Source organism: Thalassophryne amazonica, chromosome 19, assembly GCF_902500255.1.
Source record: "Thalassophryne amazonica chromosome 19, fThaAma1.1, whole genome shotgun sequence".
NCBI classification, from domain to species: Eukaryota; Metazoa; Chordata; class Actinopteri; order Batrachoidiformes; family Batrachoididae; genus Thalassophryne; species Thalassophryne amazonica.
The window spans coordinates 736625-757672 of NC_047121.1; the positions used below are offsets into that span (position 1 = coordinate 736625).

The 21048-nt window shown below is 42.4% G+C and overlaps 1 pseudogene; it reads left to right on the top strand.

Moving 5' to 3' along the window:
- The window catches only part of LOC117500800, a 203646-nt pseudogene that overhangs the window by 4977 nt on the left and 177621 nt on the right, over positions 1 to 21048 (top strand).

A 21048-nucleotide genomic window follows, 5' to 3' on the forward strand; every position in this document is an offset into this window, starting at 1 on the left:
AGTTATACCGTATACATGTTATATATAATCAGTTCCACAAAAAAATAAGTCAATTAAGTCGCCCTCTGACACTTGTGCGTCAAACTTCTCATGCTCAAACCAACACCTAAACACAGCAGTCAGTATGTCATAGTTAAGAATAAAAATAAATAAGGCTCACCATGGTTCAGTTTTTGAAGAGGAATGAAGCTCGGCGGTCCTTCATGGTGGCAAACTTCTCAATGACCTTGCTGTTAAAATCCGACAGTCCATGGATGAATCCGTTTTCAATAGAAAGCATCGCCAGGGTGTTCAATCTCTGCTGTCCCATTGTATTCCATGTAAAAGTTTTAATCCTTTTTAGAGTGGAGAAGTTTCTCTCAGATACAGTGCTTGTCATTGGTGTTGTGATTATGATTTGTAGAAGTGTCACTGTTTCAGAGAAGGCCTCCTGGATGTTGTTTTCATGAATGGACTACAGTAAAGAAAGTGCGGTGCTGCCTGTGCTGAGTTCACTGTGATGGTAGAGGAACATCAACTCTGTTTTCAGCTTCACCTTATTTGTTATTGGCCATAGTTTAACAGCACATTCCAGTTCAGCCTCTGGAAAGGACTGCACAAACTTGTGGAAAAGTGTGCAGTCAATGAGTTTTGCTGCAATCAGATGGTCACTCTTAGTGAACCTCTCCTCCACTTGACTTAACACAGTGTCGCAGGCCTCTTTCATAACTGTAGCTGTCAGTTTTCCTCCTTTTATTTCCTTCTGCTCCACTTTCTTGCACAATCACATCAGCTCGTTCCCTGAGACGTCCCACGTTCTTCTTAAAGGTGCCCATCACCTGATTGATGCCGGCTGCATCGATGTCCCTCTTTTGCAGCACACTGTACAAAATGTCCACTTATGGCATCAGCTCAGAAAAAACTGCAAGAAGTGTAGGAACTTTGGGTCCTGCAGGTGCATGGACAGGCAATAGGCCTTGCTGATGGTCACCCTGTCCCATCCCTCTTTTGTGCGCATGTTGTCCAAACACTCCTTTATCTCCTGGCAGCATTCCCACACAGCATTGACTGTTCTGCTTTTGAAATTCCACCACGTGGCTGGAGGTCTTGGGATGCACCTCTCCGATGTTGCGTCAAGACCAGCTGTTCTGTTTGGTGAATTGGAGAAAAACACTGCGAATGCTGACAGATCAGCAAAAAACACTTTCAGCTTGGAAATTCTTGCTGAGCAGGTTTGTTGGAGTGTCAGGTTTAATTGGTGCACGTAACAGTGCACAAAATGCGCATTTGGATAGCGCTCCTTGACAAGAGTCTGAACTCCGCACACACCTCCACTCATTACTGCTGCACCGTCATATGTTTGCACTATGAGCTTGTTTCCCAGGTTCAGGGGCTCAGGAGATGCTGTTATAGCAGCTGATAGACCAGCAGCCATTTTGTCCTTCATCTCAATAAACCTCTCTGTCACTGTGTTGTTGACCATGTCGCGCAGCACTATGACCCTGTGTGATTTGCAGGAGATGTCAGTGGTCTCATCTGCCTGCACAACAACGAAAGGTGCATCTACCAACTGCTGGGTAACCTCATCCTTGTAAACACTGTACATGCAATCCAAAAGTTCATTCTGGATTATTGCTGAAGTGCCCTTAAAATCAGGTTGAAAATCGTAGTGTCCTCTGAGCCTGGAGTCTCCCTCACACATCGTCTCAAAAATACACCTGAAAATGCCAGGGTTTAAGGAACTGGCAGACTCGTCATGTCCACGCAGGGCAAGTTAACACTTCCCGCACAGTTTTAAACAGGTGATAATTCTGCCAAGAACATACCGGTTTTCTTCAGTCTGGAGATTGTGCTCTTCGATGCCTCGTCTGTGTGCACTGTCAAGCTGAGGTGTAATATTTGTGGTCCCTAATAAGCCGAGCTTGATGGCATTATCCACATGTGATGCGCAGCTCTCGTGTTTTACCAGCCTTTCTGGTAGATGTTTCAAGTCCTTAAATCCAGTTGTTGTCCAGACAGTTTCCCCTCCAAAAAGAAGACATGGAAAACAGAATAGCGCTTTTTTTCGACTGGCTAGCCATTAGCCATTTTTTTTTACGTTTGAACCATTCATGATTGAATGATCTATTTTTATCCTTTCCTTCTTGACAAAGGGTGAAATCCTCTGGTCTATGAGGTCCCAGACGTTTAATCTCTAATTTATGTTCGATCGGTAGAGTACCAAATCGCACAGTCGCTAAATAATCTACTCGGTTCAGCAAACAAGTTAATTGACAAGGTAGTGATGCCCAGTACCTGCCCTCACACCAAATAAACCAATAGGAAAGCGTCTGGGGCCCTGGCTGTCCGGCCCCACTGGCCAAACTGACATGTGCGTTGAGCATGCGCATGCACACACAGCAGTGTGTTCAAAATGAGGTGGGCTTCATAGATAATTGGCAAAGCTTCTGGGGAAAACCTGGTCTTGTTAGGAGAGACGGCATCCATCCCACTTTGGATGGAGCAGCTCTCATTTCTAGAAATCTGGCCAATTTTCTGAAATCCTCCAAACCGTGACTATCCAGGGTTGGGACCAGGAAGCAGAGTTGTAGTCTTACACACCTCTCTGCAGCTTCTCTCCCCCTGCCATCCCCTCATTACCCCATCCCCGTAGAGACGGTGCCTGCTCCCAGACCAACAATAACCAGCAAAAATCTATTTAAGCATAAAAACTCAAAAAGAAAAAATAATATAGCACCTTCAACTGCACCACAGACTAAAACAGTTAAATGTGGTCTATTAAACATTAGGTCTCTCTCTTCTAAGTCCCTGTTAGTAAATGATATATTAATTGATCAAATCAAATCAAATCAATTTTATTTATATAGCGCCAAATCACAACAAACAGTTTCCCCAAGGTGCTTTATATTGTAAGGCAAAGCCATACAATAATTACGGAAAAATCCCAACGGTCAAAACGACCCCCTGTGAGCAAGCACTTGGCAACAGTGGGAAGGAAAAACTCCATTTTAACAGGAAGAAACTTCCAGCAGAACCAGGCTCAGGGAGGGGCAGTCTTCTGCTGGGACTGGTTGGGGCTGAGGGAGAGAACCGGGAAAAAGACATGCTGTGGAGGGGAGCAGAGATCAATCACTAATGATTAAATGCAGAGTGGTGCATACAGAGCAAAAAGAGAAAGAAACACTCAATGCATTATGGGAACCCCCCAGCAGTCTAAGTCTATAGCAGCATAACTAAGGGATGGTTCAGGGTCACCTGATCCAGCCCTAACTATAAGCTTTAGCAAAAAGGAAAGTTTTAAGCCTAATCTTAAAAGTACAGAGGGTGTCTGTCTCCCTGATCTGAATTGGGAGCTGGTTCCACAGGAGAGGAGCCTGAAAGCTGAAGGCTCTGCCTCCCATTCTACTCTTACAAACCCTAGGAACTACAAGTAAGCCTGCAGTCTGAGAGCGAAGCGCTCTATTGGGGTGATATGGTACTATGAGGTCCCTAAGATAAGATGAGCCTGACTATTCAAAACCTTATAAGTAAGAAGAAGAATTTTAAATTCTATTCTAAAATTAACAGGAAGCCAATAAAGAGAGGCCAATATGGGTGAGATATGCTCTCTCCTTCTAGTTGTTCAGCATCACTCTGAGACAAGACCTTTCTAATTTTAGAGATATTGTGCAAATGCAAAAAAAGCAGTCCTACAAATTTGTTTAATATGCGCATTGAAGGACATATTCTGATCAAAAATGACTCCAAGATTTCTCACAGTATTACTAGAGGTCAGGGTAATGCCATCCAGAGTAAGGATCTGGTTAGACACCATGTTTCTAAGATTTGTGGGGCCAAGTACAATAACTTCAGTTTTATCTGAGTTTAAAAGCAGGAAATTAGAGGTCATCCATGTCCTTATGTCTGTAAGACAATCCTGCAGTTTAGCTAATTGGTGTGTGTCCTCTGGCTTCATGGATAGATAAAGCTGGGTATCATCTGCGTAACAATGAAAATTTAAGCAATGCCGTCTAATAATACTGCCTAAGGGAAGCATGTATAAAGTGAATAAAATTGGTCCTAGCACAGAACCTTGTGGAACTCCATAATTAACTTTAGTCTGTGAAGAAGATTCCCCATTTACATGAACAAATTGTAATCTATTAGATAAATATGATTCAAACCACCGCAGCGCAGTGCCTTTAATACCTATGGCATGCTCTAATCTCTGTAATAAAATTTTATGGTCAACAGTATCAAAAGCAGCACTGAGGTCTAACAGAACAAGCACAGAGATGAGTCCACTGTCTGAGGCCATAAGAAGATCATTTGTAACCTTCACTAATGCTGTTTCTGTACTATGATGAATTCTAAAACCTGACTGAAACTCTTCGAATAGACCATTCCTCTGCAGATGATCAGTTAGCTGTTTAACAACTACCCTTTCAAGAATTTTTGAGAGAAAAGGAAGGTTGGAGATTGGCCTATAATAAGCTAAGATAGCTGGGTCAAGTGATGGCTTTTTAAGTAATGGTTTAATTACTGCCACCTTAAAAGCCTGTGGTACATAGCCAACTAATAAAGATAGATTGATCATATTTAAGATCGAAGCATTAAATAATGGTAGGGCTTCCTTGAGCAGCCTGGTAGGAATGGGGTCTAATAGACATGTTGATGGTTTGGATGAAGTAACTAATGAAAATAACTCAGACAGAACAATCTGAGAGAAAGAGTCTAACCAAATACCGGCATCACTGAAAGCAGCCAAAGATAACGATACGTCTTTGGGATGGTTATGAGTAATTTTTTCTCTAATAGTTAAAATTTTATTAGCAAAGAAAGTCATGAAGTCATTACTAGTTAAAGTTAAAGGAATACTCAGCTCAATAGAGCTCTGACTCTTTGTCAGCCTGGCTACAGTGCTGAAAAGAAACCTGGGGTTGTTCTTATTTTCTTCAATTAGTGATGAGTAGTAAGATGTCCTAGCTTTACGGAGGGCTTTTTTTATAGAGCAACAGACTCTTTTTCCAGGCTAAGTGAAGATCTTCTAAATTAGTGAGACGCCATTTCCTCTCCAACTTACGGGTTATCTGCTTTAAGCTGCGAGTTTGTGAGTTATACCACGGAGTCAGGCACTTCTGATTTAAAGCTCTCTTTTTCAGAGGAGCTACAGCATCCAAAGTTGTCTTCAATGAGGATGTAAAACTATTGACGAGATACTCTATCTCACTTACAGAGTTTAGGTAGCTACTCTGCACTGTGTTGGTATATGGCATTAGGGAACATAAAGAAGGAAACATATCCTTAAACCTAGTTACAGCGCTTTCTGAAAGACTTCTAGTGTACTGAAACTTATTCCCCACTGCTGGGTAGTCCATCAGAGTAAATGTAAATGTTATTAAGAAATGATCAGACAGAAGGGAGTTTTCAGGGAATACTGTTAAGTCTTCAATTTCCATACCATAAGTCAGAACAAGATCTAAGATATGATTAAAGTGGTGGGTGGACTCATTTACATTTTGAGCAAAGCCAATTGAGTCTAATAATAGATTAAATGCAGTGTTGAGGCTGTCTTTCTCAGCATCTGTGTGGATGTTAAAATCGCCCACTATAATTATCTTATCTGAGCTAAGCACTAAGTCAGACAAAAGGTCTGAAAATTCACAGAGAAACTCACAGTAACGACCAGGAGGACGATAGATAATAACAAATAAAACTGTTTTTTGGGACTTCCAATTTGGATGGACAAGACTAAGAGTCAAGCTTTCAAATGAATTAAAGCTCTGTCTGGGTTTTTGATTAATTAATAAGCTGGAATGGAAGATTGCTGCTAATCCTCCGCCTCGGCCCGTGCTACGAGCGTTCTGGCAGTTAGTGTGACTCGGGGGTGTTGACTCATTTAAACTAACATAATCATCCTGCTGTAACCAGGTTTCTGTAAGGCAGAATAAATCAATATGTTGATCAATCAAGCATCACTTTCATATTTTTTGCTTGCCTCTACTGGTGGTTAGGTCTCACTGCGGTATTGTATCACTTCCTGTTCCGGAGCACTGCTGTGTTTTGCTGTATCTGTTAGCTGTTTAATCTGCGCAGTTAGATTGATCTAGTTATCTAGATTACGATTTGTTTCCCAGTGTAATCTTTACGTGCCTTAACTAAAGCACTCCCTCTGCTGAATCACCTCTAAATTATTTACACGTTATTCACTTTGCGTGTTTTTAGGAATCCGCTAGCTTAGCGCAGCTGCTAGCTCTTAGCCGGTTTAGCATCTCGTCAATAGTTTTACATCCTCATTGAAGACAACTTTGGATGCTGTAGCTCCTCTGAAAAAGAGAGCTTTAAATCAGAAGTGCCTGACTCCGTGGTATAACTCACAAACTCGCAGCTTAAAGCAGAAAACCAAGTTGGAGAGGAAATGGCGTCTCACTAATTTAGAAGCTCTTCACTTAGCCTGGAAAAAGAGTCTGTTGCTCTATAAAAAAGCCCTCCATAAAGCTAGGACATCTTACTACTCATCACTAATTGAAGAAAATAAGAACAACCCCAGGTTTCTTTTCAGCACTGTAGCCAGGCTGACAAAGAGTCAGAGCTCTATTGATCCGAGTATTCCTTTAAGTTTAACTAGTAATGACTTCATGACTTTCTTTGCTAATAAAATTTTAACTATTAGAGAAAAAATTACTCATAACCATCCCAAAGATGTATCGTTATCTTTGGCTGCTTTCAGTGATGCCGGTATTTGGTTAGACTCTTTCTCTCAGATTGTTCTGTCTGAGTTATTTTCATTAGTTACTTCCTCCAAACCATCAACATGTCTATTAGACCCCATTCCTACCAGTTATTGTACTTGGCCCCACAAATCTTAGAAACATGGTGTCTAACCAGATCCTTAGTCTGGATGGCATTGCCCTGACCTCTAGTAATACTGTGAGAAATCTTGGAGTCATTTTTGATCAGGATATGTCATTCAATGCGCATATTAAACAAATATGTAGGACTGCTTTTTTGCATTTACGCAATATCTCTAAAATTAGAAAGGTCTTGTCTCAGAGTGATGCTGAAAAACTAATTCATGCATTTATTTCCTCTAGGCTGGACTATTGTAATTCATTATTATCAGGTTGTCCTAAAAGTTCCCTGAAAAGCCTTCAGTTAATTCAAAATGCTGCAGCTAGAGTACTAACGGGGACTAGAAGGAGAGAGCATATCTCACCCATATTGGCCTCTCTTCATTGGCTTCCTGTTAATTCTAGAATAGAATTTAAAATTCTTCTTCTTACTTATAAGGTTTTGAATAATCAGGTCCCATCTTATCTTAGGGACCTCGTAGTACCATATCACCCCAATAGAGCGCTTCGCTCTCAGACTGCAGGCTTACTTGTAGTTCCTAGGGTTTGTAAGAGTAGAATGGGAGGCAGAGCCTTCAGCTTTCAGGCTCCTCTCCTGTGGAACCAGCTCCCAATTCAGATCAGGGAGACAGACACCCTCTCTACTTTTAAGATTAGGCTTAAAACTTTCCTTTTTGCTAAAGCTTATAGTTAGGGCTGGATCAGGTGACCTTGAACCATCCCTTAGTTATGCTGCTATAGACTTAGACTGCTGGGGGGTTCCCATGATGCACTGAGTGTTTCTTTCTCTTTTTGCTCTGTATGCACCACTCTGCATTTAATCATTAGTGATTGATCTCTGCTCCCCTCCACAGCATGTCTTTTTCCTGGTTCTCTCCCTCAGCCCCAACCAGTCCCAGCAGAAGACTGCCCCTCCCTGAGCCTGGTTCTGCTGGAGGTTTCTTCCTGTTAAAAGGGAGTTTTTCCTTCCCACTGTCGCCAAGTGCTTGCTCACAGGGGGTCGTTTTGACCGTTGGGGTTTTTACGTAATTATTGTATGGCCTTGCCTTACAATATAAAGCGCCTTGGGGCAACTGTTTGTTGTGATTTGGCGCTATATAAATAAAATTGATGATGATGATGATGATGAATTCAGAGCGCTGCAGGCGTGGCCTTCTCTGGCCGTGCCCCACCGAGCGGAAACAGGTGAGCAGCAGAGACAAATCCACACGGAACAACATTACAAACAAGTCGAGAGAAGAAATACACTCTGCAAATGAAATCTTCAACATTTTCAAGTTAACAACATAATTGTGATCAGTATAATTCTCCTTTGCACAACAGCGACATCTGGTGGGGCCATGACCCACAGGCCCCTAATGCAAAAACGCCACTACAAATTACACACAAGAGGTTAAAAAGGGCAAGGACAAAGACAGACCATGACAAGTCATCAGAGGCTGCTGGACATCCTGAATGCTGTCCACACCACAACATAAATATGCATGTAAATACACACGTGTCTGTCAGTGTTATTGATTGGGACCAATCACAAATATGTTGCTCATCAATATGAGCTTTAGATCATCCATCTTGGCTTCTTGGTTGTTGAGATATCCAGAAAGGTGTTGTCAGACCATGATTCCTTTGAGCTTGACCTTTGATCAAACTACTCCAGAATTGAATCACTTCTTGACATGTAACAATAATATTCCCACCAAGTTCAAAGGAAATCCATCCAGGAAAATAAGTATTTGGCCCCATGGCAGTTTTGCAGATTTTCCCACCTACAAAGAATGTAGAGGTCTGTAATTTTTTTTTTTTTTTTTTTTTTGTAGGTTCACTTCAACTGTGAGAGACAGAATCTAAAAAAAAAAAAAAAAAAAAAAAAAAAAAAAAAAAATCCAGAAAATCACATTGTATGATTCTTAAATAATTAATTTGTATTTTATTGCATAAAATAAGTATATGACCCCCTTACCAACCAGCAAGAATTCTGGCTCACACAGACCTGTTATTTTTTCTTTAAGAAGCCCTCTTATTCTGCACTCTTTACCTGTATTAATTACACCTGTTTGAACTTGTTACCTGTATAAAAGACACCTGTTCACACACTCAATCAATCACACTCCAACCTGTCCACCATAGCCAAGACCAAAGAGCTGTCTAAGGACACCAGGGACAAAACTGTAGACCTGCACAAGGCTGTGATGGACTACAGGACAACAGGCAAGCAGCTTGGTAGAAGACAACAACTGTTATGATTATTTATTAGAAAGTGGAAGAAACACAAGATGACTGTCAATCTCCCTCAGTCTGGGATTCCATGCAAGATCTCACTTTGCGGGGTAAGGATGATTCTGAGAAAGCTCAGAACTACACAGGAGGACCTGGTCCATGACCTGAAGAGAGCTGGTACCACAGTCACAAAGATTACATTAGTAACACATGATGCTGTCATGGTTTAAAATCCTGCAGGGCAGCAAGGTCCCCCTGCTCAAGCCAGCACATGTCCAGGCCCGTTTGAAGTTCACCAGTGACCATCTGGATGATCCAGAGGAGGCATGGGAGAAGGTCATGTGGTCAGATGAGACCAGAATAGAGCTTTTTGGAATCAACTCCACTTACCATGTTTAGAGAATGAGAACAACCCCAAGAAAGGGTGCTCTTCTGCAAAGGGGACAGGACGACTGCACTGTATTGAAGGGAGGATGGATGGGGTCATGTATTGTGAGATTTTGGCAAATAACCTCCTTCCCTCAGTAAGAGCATTGAAGATGGGTCATGGCTGAGTCTTCCAGCATGACAATGACCCCAAACACACAGCCAGGGCAACTAAGGAGGGGCTCCATAAGAAGCATTTCAAGGTCCTGGAGTGGCCTGGCCAGTCTCCAGACCTGAACTCAATAGAAAATCTTTGGAGGGAGCTGAAACTCCAAACCTGAAAGATCTAGAGAAGATCTATATGGAGGAGTGGACCAAAATCCCTGCTGCAGTGTGTGAAAACTTGGTCAAGAACTACAGGAAACATCTGACCTCTGTAATGGAAGACAAATGTTTCTGTACCAATTGTTAAGCTCTGTTTTTCTTGGGGGTCAAATACTTATTTTATGCAATAAAATGTAAACTAATTATTTAAAAGTCATACAGTGTGATTTACTGGAGTTTTTTTTTTTTTAGATTCTGTCTCTCACAGTTGAAGTGTACCTATGATAAAAAATTACAGACCTCAACATTCTTTGTAGGTGGGAAAACCTGCAAAACTGACAGGGGGTCAAATACTTATTTTCCCCACTGTATGTATCTTTTCCGCATGCATGCACTCATGCACACACACACGCACGCAAGCAGGGAAATTAATATTCTAAAGAAGAGAGATTATAGATGAAGTAATTCTTACTTCATCACTTGTCCAGTTTCAGGCTTCAATGATTCTCTGAATGAAGACGTCAAACCACGCATCCTGCTCATGGGCCTCCGGAGAAGTGGGAAGTCCTCCATCCAGAAAGTGGTTTTCCACAAAATGTCTCCCAATGAAACACTGTTTCTGGAGAGCACCAATAAGATCTGCAGAGAGGATGTCTCCAGCAGCTCATTTGTCAGCTTCCAGATCTGGGATTTCCCTGGACAGATAGATTTCTTTGATCCTACCTTTGACTATGAAATGATCTTCAGAGGCACTGGAGCACTAATTTTTGTCATCGATTCACAGGTGAGCACAAGAACAACTCAATGGTCTCTACACCTGAAAATTAGACCAATGAATGGAACATAACCATCTCACTGACACGGACATCATTTGGCATATCGGAAATCAGTCATTGCATTGATACCTACAGATCTGCACCAGTTAGGTGGAATGGAAACTTAAAAATTGTCCAGGTCTCCCTTGAAAAAGAGATCTCACTCTCAATGGACTCATCTGGTTAAAAAAGGTTAATAAATTAAAAAAAACAGAGTGCAAATATGTTGGATGATCTCCTGATCTCTGATCACTCACTTATTAGGTTTACAGTTTCCCTGCCGTGTTTAGTGGAACAAAAATCTATGTTTCAAATTTGCAGTGATTAAACCATTACTTAAGAAATCTAATCTTGACCCCAGTATATTGAAAAACGATAGGCTGATATCAAATCTATGATTTTGCTCTAAAATTCTGGAAAAGGTGGTTATACGATAGCTCATGGACCACCTTACTGAGACGGCTCTCACTAAAGTGGTGAATGATCTTCTGCTTACAATGGACTCGGACACCACTACAGTTCTGTTGCTGTTAGATTTCAGTGCTGCATTTGATATAGTGGATCATCATATTCTACTCGATAGGCTGGAGAATAATTTTGGGATTACTGGGAGTGCCCTTACATGGTTGACGTCATACTTGACCAGTTGTTCTCACTGTGTCCAGTAACACTACCTCTAACCTTAGTGACATGAAATTTGGGGTTCCACAGGGGTCTGTTTTAGGCCCCCTACTTTTCTCCATTTATATAGCACCCCTTGGGCACATATTGCAGCATTTTGGGATTACTTTCATTGCTATGCTGATGATACTCAGTTATACATGCCGATAATGGCTGGTAATCTCATTCACATAAAATCCTAAGAAGATTGCCTTGCATCAGTGAAAAACTGGATGTCTATCAATTTCCTACTTTCAAACTCTGATAAGACTGAAATGATGGTTCTTGGTCCAGTGAGATATCAGCATCAATTTGACCAGCTAACGATTAGCCAAGGCTTGTGTGTCAAACATCACACTTACAAAATGAGGAACCTTGGGGCATTTTTTGATCCTACATTGTTCTTTGACCTCCATAATAGAAATAGAGTTGTATGCAAATGTTTGGACACCCCTGCTAATTTTCATGATTTTTCTTTTTTAATCATTAGTTGTCTGGATCAGAGATGCCAGTTAAATATATCATATAGCAGAAGAACACACTGATATCTGAGAAGGGAAATTAAGTTTCTAGTATTTACAGAAAGCGTGCAATAATTATTTAAACAAAATTAGGCAGGTGCATAAATTTGGGCATCCTTGTCATTTTATTAATTTGAATACATTAAGCACAAATTATTGGAACACAAATTGGTTTGGTAAGCTCATTAACCCTTTACCTCCTTACACAGGTGAATCCAATCATGAGAAAAGGTATTTAAGGTGGCCATTTGCAAATGTTTCCCCTCTTTGCATCTCTTCTAATGAGTGGCAACATGGGAGCCTTTAAACAACTCTCAAATGACCTGAAAACAAAGATTGTTCAACATCATGGTTTAGGGGAAGGATACAAAAAGCTATCTCAGAGATTTCAGCTGTCAGTTTCCACTGTGAGGAACATAGTGAGGAAATGGAAGACCACAGGCACAGTACTACTTAAGGCCCGAAGTGGTAGCCCAAGAAAAATCTCAGATAAACTGAAGAGAAGGATGATGAGGACAGCCATAGTCAACCCACAGACCTGCCCCAAAGACCTACAGCATGATCTTGCTCCAGATAGTGTCTCTGTGCATCGTTCAACTATACAGCGCACTTTGCACAAAGAGATGCTGTATGATGCTGTAATGCAGAGGAAGCCTTTTCTGCGTACACACCACAAACAGAGTCACTTGAGGTATGCTAAAGCACATTTGGACAAGCCAGCTTCATTTTGGAATAAGGTGCTGTGGACTGATGAAACTAAAACTGAGTTATTTGGACACAACAAGGGGCGTTATGCATGGCTGAAAAAGAACACAGCATTCTAAGAAAAACACTTGCTACCTACAGTAAAATTTGGAGGTGGTTCCATCATGCTGTGGGGCCAGTGCAGGTACTGGGAATCTTGTTAAAGTTGAGGGTCACATGGATTCCAGTCATTATCAGCAGATTCTTGAGAACAATGTTCATGAAACAGTGACAAAGCTGAAGTTGTGCTGGGGCTGGATCTTTCAACAAGACTACGACCCTAAACACTGCTCAGAATCTACTAAGGGCCCTGTCCTACTGGCATTTTGGAGGATTTGTGTATGGATTGCACACAAAATTGGCTCATATTCGCTTAACATCCGCAATATGCGTGAAACATGCTTGTATGAGTCGGCCGACACCCGCACACGTCCGCAATTATCCACAGAGGCACGTTTTTTCCGTTACCAGGCTTTTTGAGCAGCACAACATTTTTGCTGCGGATGACATCTGCCTTACATACTACATACATACTCAATACATACACAAACATACTCAATCTATGCGCTGTATATTCGCTGTCATCTGCTGATATCCGCAGCTGTCAGGGATTTGCAGCTTGGCAGCGGACTGGGACAGTGTGTAAAATGGATATTTTGCATGCCCATCATGTCCACATCACGAGCTAAAATAAGTTGTCGCGACTGCATACAGACTGGCCACGCATAAAGCATTTTTATTACGTCTGCTTTGCATCTGATTTGCGGTGGATGCAAATCAGATGCGCTGTGTTCACATCTGGATGCCGTTCTTTGTTCTACTGGCTGCCACGCACTCTGCACTGGACGCTGTGTATATAAAATAATTATTTTGTGGTGGATGAATTATTTATTCTGCAAATTGCCTGTTGAAAACAGCTCTAATCACCTCCTGAATCACAGAGGAAGCTGCAGAAAGCATTTTGAGCCGTCTAAAAAGGTAATTATTTGACTTGTTTACATTGTCAAGGCTTGATAAAACAGTTGCGTGTTTTTTCCTTCTTGTCTCCAGCTGTTACAGTATTTATCCATATGTTTATAACAGATTTAACTTCTTGTTATAATCGTTCAGATGAGCTGCGCTCTGATGCGATCCGCTGACGTCACCACTCACCCTGTCCACTGCTTCTTTACTCCAATCAACTTGTCCAAGACCAGCAGTTTCTCCAGAGGCTGTATTGTTGGTGTGAATAGTGATGCCGACGGCCCGAGTGCGCTTCTTTTATGACCACAATGCAGATGCCATGCACGTGTTGCGCGGGCACGGCATCTGCATTGTGGTGCATCATAATACACCCGTAATACTGCCATAATAATCGAAATGCGTCAGATCCGTTTCCTCACTATATGCGTTATACAACCGTGATTGTTCATCATATATTCGCTATATATTATTAATATATCCGTAATTCATACTGGGACATTTGTCATTTTTGCCCATTTTTGTTGAGGACGACAACGAACGCCCGTACTTTGTATACTCAATTCATGCGCAATTACTCCTCTCCCCAGTGGGACAGGGCCCTAAGGCATTCATGCAGAGGAACAATTACAACATTCTGGAATGGCCATCTCAGTCCCCAGACCTGAATATTATTGAAAATCTGTGGTGTGATTTTAAGTGGGCTGTCCATGCTATGAAACCAACAAACCTGAGATGTTTTGTAAAGAAGAATGGTCCAAAATACCTTCAACCAGCATGTAGAGGCTGTTATTTCTGCAAAAGGGGGATCTACTAAATATTGATGTATTTTTTTCTGTTGGTGTGCCCAAATTTATGCACCTGCCTAATTTTGTTTAAAGAATTATTGCACACTTTCTGTAAATCCTATAAACTTCATTTCACTTCTTAAATGTCACTGTGTTTGTCTGCTATATGATATATTTAACTGAAATTGCTGATCCAAACAACCAATGATTTATAAAGGAAAATCATGGAAATGATCAGGGGTGCCCAAACTTTTACATACAACTGTATTATGAGGACTGCTTTCTTCCACCTGTGAAATATAGTGAAGATTCATCCCATCCTGTCTATGGCTGTTGCTGAGACCCTGATTCATGCATTTGTCTCTTCCAGATTGGACTACTGCAGTGTTCTATTTTCTGGTCTACTGCAGTCCAGCATTAGGGCTCTCCAATTGGTTCAAAATGCTGCTGCCAGACTTTTGACACAAAGCAGAACGTTTGACCACATTACACCCATTTTGGTGTCTCTTCACTGGCTTCCTGTCCCAGTGAGATCAGATTTTAATGTTCTACTATTAACCTATAAAATTGTTCACGGACTGGCATGTCCCAACTTAGCTAAACCCTACGTACCGGCCCAGGCACTGTGTTCTCAGGGTGCAGGACTACTTTGTGTCCCTAGAGTGAATAAGAAGTCTGTGGGTCACAGAGCTTTCTCTTATCGTGCCCCTGTTCTGTGGAATGATCTCCCTGCATCAATAAAACAGTCAGATTCTGTGGAGACTTTCAAGTGCAGACTTAAGACACACTTATTTTGCCTTTCGTATGGCGAGCATACTGACATAGTGTGTTACTATGCTTTCTGCCCATTTTAATTCATTTTATAAGTAAACAGAGCATGCCGTGGCCTCAGCTTTATCTAAAGTCTGGGTTTTTTAGTCAGGCTTAGGGCAAGTGGCCGGCAATCACTTCAGTATTTCTTCTGTTTTTCTTGTTGTTTAATGCTGACAAATTATACTGTATTTCTGGTCTTTCTGATGCCTGATTCAGTTTTTTCTCTCTGTTTGAGGTGCAGCTCCATCCAGAAGTGGGAGTGGGTGTCTTCTTCTGCAAGACTCCTGTCCTGTACACTGGCATGGACTCCCAAAGATTTCCTGTTCATTTGTATTGTCAATTGTGTCAGTAGCATTGCCAGAGCAGAGGGTCACCCCTTGAGTCTGGTCTGCTTGAGGTTTCTTCCTCAAATCATCAGAAGGAGTTTTTTCTTACCACTGTCGCCTGTGTTCTTGCTCTGGGGGTTGGTAAGGTAAGACGTTAAGGCCCGGTCCCACTGGCATTTAGGAAGATTTGCATATGAATTACACACAGGTTTGGTTCATATTCGCTAAACGTCCACAATATCCGTGAAACATGCTTGTATGAGTCGGACGACAACCGCACACGTCCACAATTATCCGCAGAGGCACGTTTTTCCATTGTCAGGATTTTTGAGCTGCACAAAATTTTGGCTGCGGATGACATCCACCTTACACACTCAATACATATCTGCTGTATATCCACCGTTATCCGCTGATATCTGCAACTGACGGGGTATTGTGGCTTGGCAGGGGACTGGGACAGTGTGTAAAATGGATATATAGTGTGCCTATCATGTCCACATCACAAACTAAAATAAGATGTAGCGACTACAGAGTGGTCACGAATAAAGCCATTGTATTATGTCAGCTTTGCATCTGATTTGTGGACAATTTACAAATGCACAACAAACACTCCACGTAAACCCAAAGTACCATGGCAGACATCAACATACCTGCCAGTCAGTGCCAGTCCAGCTGTGGAAACATACAGATGTAGTTATGGATCAAAAACGCCATCCAGTAGCATAAATGCACACTGACAGGAGCATTTTTTGCTTCACGCAGCAGCACGACCTGTGTCCTGATGATCCCACCCGCTGTGTTCACAGCTGGACGCCGTTCTTTGTTCTACGGGCTGCCACGTGCTCTACGCTGGATGATGCATATATAAAATAATTATGTAGTGGTGGATTAATCATGTTTTCTGCAAATTTGCCGTTGAAAAATCACTTGACCCAGCTATCTTAGCTAATTATAGGCCAATCTCCAACCTTCCTTTTCTCTCAAAAATTCTTGAAAGGGTAGTTGTAAAACAGCTAACTGATCATCTGCAGAGGAATGGTCTATTTGAAGAGTTTCAGTCAGGTTTTAGAATTCATCATAGTACATAAACAGCATTAGTGAAGGTTACAAATGATCTTCTTATGGCCTCAGACAGTGGACTCATCTCTGTACTTGTTCTGTTAGACCTCAGTGCTGCTTTTGATACTGTTGACCATAAAATTTTATTACAGAGATTAGCGCATGCCATAGGTATTAAAGGCACTGCGCTGCGGTGGTTTGAATCATATTTATCTAATAGATTACAATTTGTTCATGTAAATGGGGAATCTTCTTCACAGACTAAGGTTAATTATGGAGTTCCACAAGGTTCTGTGCTAGGACCAATTTTATTCACTTTATACATGCTTCCCTTAGGCAGTATTATTAGAAAGCATTGCTTAAATTTTCATTGTTACGCAGATGATACCCAGCTTTATATATATACAGACTGCAGTAATGCTGCTGATACATGCAGACTGCAGTAATGCTGCTGGTTGATACAAGCAGACTGTGGTAAGGAGAAACTCCCTCTGAGGAAGAAACCTCAAGCAGACCCGACTCAAAGGGGTGACCCTCTGCTTGGGCCATGCAACCGACACAAATTACAAAACAATTCTCAAAACGAATATAGAGGAAATGTTGCCAGTGCACAGGATGGGAGGGTTTCAGAAATGGACACCACACCCATCTCTGGATGGTGCCGCACCTCAAACACAGAGAAAAAAGCAGAATCAGGCATCAGAAAGAAATTCGTCAGCATTAAGCAACAATAAAAACAGAACACAAAAAAAATACGAAGGTGATCGCCGGTCACTAACACTAAGATCAACTTAAAGACCCAGATTTTAGATAAAGTTGAGGCCGAGGCCTGCTCCGTTTCCTAATAAAATGAATTTAAAAGGGTAAAAAGCCTTGAAACATACTATGCTAGTATGCAAGAAGAAAATAGTTCTGGATGATCCACAGTATCAAATGCAGCACTGAGATCTAACAGCACCAGAACCGTATATATTTTAATATATATAATATATTACCACTACCACTATATTTCACAGGTGTAAGAAAGTAGTCCTCGTAATATCTCTAATGTGGAGGTCAAAGGACAACGTAGGATCAAACATTACCCCAAGGTTCCTCACTTTGTCAGTGTGATGTATGACACACGAGCCTAAGTTAAGCGTTAACTGGTCAAATTGATGCCGATGTCTCACTGGACCAAGAACCATCATTTCAGTATTTTCTGAAAGCAGACTGCAGTGGCTCAAAGAGATTATTCTCAGTAAGATAGTCCACAAGCTGCAGATAGTTTTTCAATACACTGGGGTCAAGATTAGGTTTCTTAGGTAATGTTTTAATCACTGCAGATTTGAAACATTTAGGAACAGATCCAGAAGTTAATGAGAGATTAATCATTCCCAGCACAATCGGCCCAAGACTGGGCCACAGGTCCTTAAACAGTTTTTTTGATATAGGATCAAATAAACAGGTTGTGCTTTTTGTAGACATTGCGAGTTTCATCAGCATGCCTAGTGAGATACTATCAAATTCTGCAAATTTAGGTAATACCTCAGTAATTGCACCTACCTCAATAATGGTGTCATGGCTGGGTTAAGGCATGCTGGGATATGTTTATCCTAATGTATTTTCTTCTCAAAGTAATCCAGGAAATCTTGTGCTGTAAAAGGAGAGTGACTTACAGGTGGTTGTCCACGAATAAGTGTTGCCACCGTGTTGAACAAGAACTTTGAGTTATGCTTGTTTTTGTCAAAGTCAAATTCAAAGTCAAAGTGAACTTTATTGTCAATCAAGCCATGCAACAGTACATTACACAGAAGACTGAAATTGCATTTCCCCAAACTCCAAATGTGCAGTGACAGAGTATAAATTAGACATACAACTAAATATAAACTGGACATGACACATCACTGGGACATAAAAAGCAAATAATATCAGTAACATAACAACAATCAACACGACATACAGGCAACAGTGTGCATACATTTCCAAGACTGTCATAGTGTTTCAGAATGTAGTCAGTTGAGGTTTGTTACTGGAGCGCAATAGTCCTGAGTACAACAATATAGGTGCAGTGTGGCAAAAGTGCAGAGTTGTAGCATGGAGGTGAATATGTTGTGGGCTGGGGTGTTTGGCTGGCTTGGTTTTTGTTTTCTGTTTCTCCCACCAGGTGGTATGCATTCAGGACTGAGTGGCTGAGCATCAGGACCTCACCCTGAACACCTGAGGCTTGTTATCACGTGCAGGTCATCAGGACTCACAGCTGTGGTGTATTTTGTCCTAATCAGAGATTGCTGCATTTAAACCTTGAATGCACAGTGTGTGATTGCCAGAGACTCGACCTTGTGAGCAGACGTGTGAGATCGACGTCAGGAGAACAATCTCACCATCACGGACGCAGAGACCGCTCCAGGTTTGACGCCACAGTCTGTGAAGGAGGATTGGGTGAGGTCTCACGCTCTTCAGCACACTTCCTGAGGTAATTCGGTTTTTTGGTGACTTTTATGAAGTAATGACAGTGGATTTGGTGTCCCTCACACCTTGTGTTAGTGAGCTGTCACATTATGCTAATTGTCTAATCAGCTTCTGCTGCAGTGGAGATTTGAACTGAGTTGTTCTGTGCCTGCAGGGTGAGAAGCTGATGTATAGCTTTAAGCCAGGAAGTGTTTGCTGATTGCGTGCACCTTTGAGTTGTGTCTCTCTGTGTGGAGTTGGACTCACCTCATGTTTTCTTTCTTCACAGACTTGGTTTGTCGCGGCCACCTGGGGGGTGTCGGCGGGGTCCCTGGGTCCGAACTGCTGTGGCTCCGGACCGTTTGCGCTGTTGAGAGCGCGCCGTGTTTCCACCTCACCAGACCGCGGACCTTTTAGTTGTTTAGCACCGCACCCACTGTTATGTTTATTAAATTCTGTTATCTTTTGAACCGTGCTCTGCTTATTTTATGCTGGGTCCTTTCAAACGCTGGGTCGGTGCTCCGACCGCGTCTGAAACATAACAGAATAAGTCTGTAAACTTTTGTTTTTTTGTGCAAAGGAATGTGCGTAAAAGTAGTTTGGTCTGTAGTGTGTGTGTGTGGGGGGGGGGGGGGGGGGGGGGGGGGGGGGGTGTTAGCAGTCTGATGGCCTGTGGGAAAAAGCTGTTGCTGAGTCTGGTGGTCCTGCAGCGCATACTGCTGTAGCCCTTACCAGATGGTAGGAGGGTAAACAGTTTGTTTGAGGGATGGGTAGGGTCTTTGATGATGTTGATGGCTCTTCTGTGGTAGCGGGATGGGTACAGGTCCTGTATGGATGGTTGGGCTGACCTTGTGATCTTCTCTGCTGTTCTCACCACTCTCTGTAGAGCTTTCCGGTCAGCAACATGGCAGCTGCCACACCAGACTGAGAGACTGCTGGTGAGGATGCTCTCAATGGCCCCCCCTATAGAAGGTGATGAGTGCCGAGGGGGGAGACTGGCTTTCCTCATCCTGCATAGGAAGTGGAGGCGTTGCTGTGCTTTCTTGACAAGGGAGGTGGTGCTGGTTGTCCATGTCAGGTTATCAGTGATGTGCACCCCCAGGAACTTGATGCTTTTCACTGATTCCACAGCACTGCCATTGATGGTGAGAGGTGTGTGAGGCTTGTGATTCTTCCTGAAGTCCACCGTTATTTCCTTTGTTTTGTTGACATTGAGGTGCAGGTTATTGATGTCACACCAGGTGAAGAGATGGTGTGCCTCCTTTCTGTAGGCTGAGTCGTCATTGTTGCTGATGAGACCCACTACTGTTGTGTCATCTGCAAACTTGATGATGTGGTTTGAGTTGTGTCTGGTACAACAGACATGGGTCATCAGGGTGAACAGCAGAGGGCTCAACACACATCCCTGGGGGACCCCTGTGTTCATGATGGCAGTCTGTGAGGAGTTTTTGCCAACTCTTACTGTCTGTCGGTGAGAAAGGCCAGTAGCCAGTTGCAGAGTGGGGTGCTGAGGCCTATAGCACTCAGTTTGTTCACCAGGTGTTGTGGGATGACTGTGTTGAAGGCAGAGCTGAAGTCAATGAAGAGCATCCGCACACAGCTGTTTTTGTTCTCCAGATGAGCCAGGTTGAGTTGAAGTGCTGCTGCTATGGCATCATCAATAGAGCGCTTGGGATGGTACACAAATTAGAATGGGTCAAAAGTGACGGGTAGGCTGGATGTTACATGAGCCTTGACCAGCCTTTCAAAGCACTTCATCACAATGGGAGTGAGTGCTATGGGCCAGTAGTCATTCAGGGTTGTTGCTGGAGATTTCTTGGGTAGCGGTATGATGGTGGTGGCTTTGAAACATTCTGGTATGATGACTTGGCTCAGAGAGACGTTGAAGATATCTGTGAGAACATCTGTGAGTGAGTCAGCACAGTCTCGAAGCACACGCCCAGGTATATTGTCAGGGCTGGCAGCCTTCCTGGGGTTCACCTTTTCAAGGGTCCTCTGCACATCAGCCGGGTCCAGTTGAAGTGTTGCATTGCCCAAGCAGTGAGGGGCTTTTGTTGGAGTGGTGGTGTTGTTTTCTTCAAAACGACTGAAGAATACATTTACTGAGTTAAGAAAGTCTGTGCTGTCCTCACAGGGTGGGGGAGGAGGTGCCTATAGTCAGTTACTGATGATTGCCTTGCCATAGGCATCTGGGGTCTTTTGTGTCAGTGAAGTGT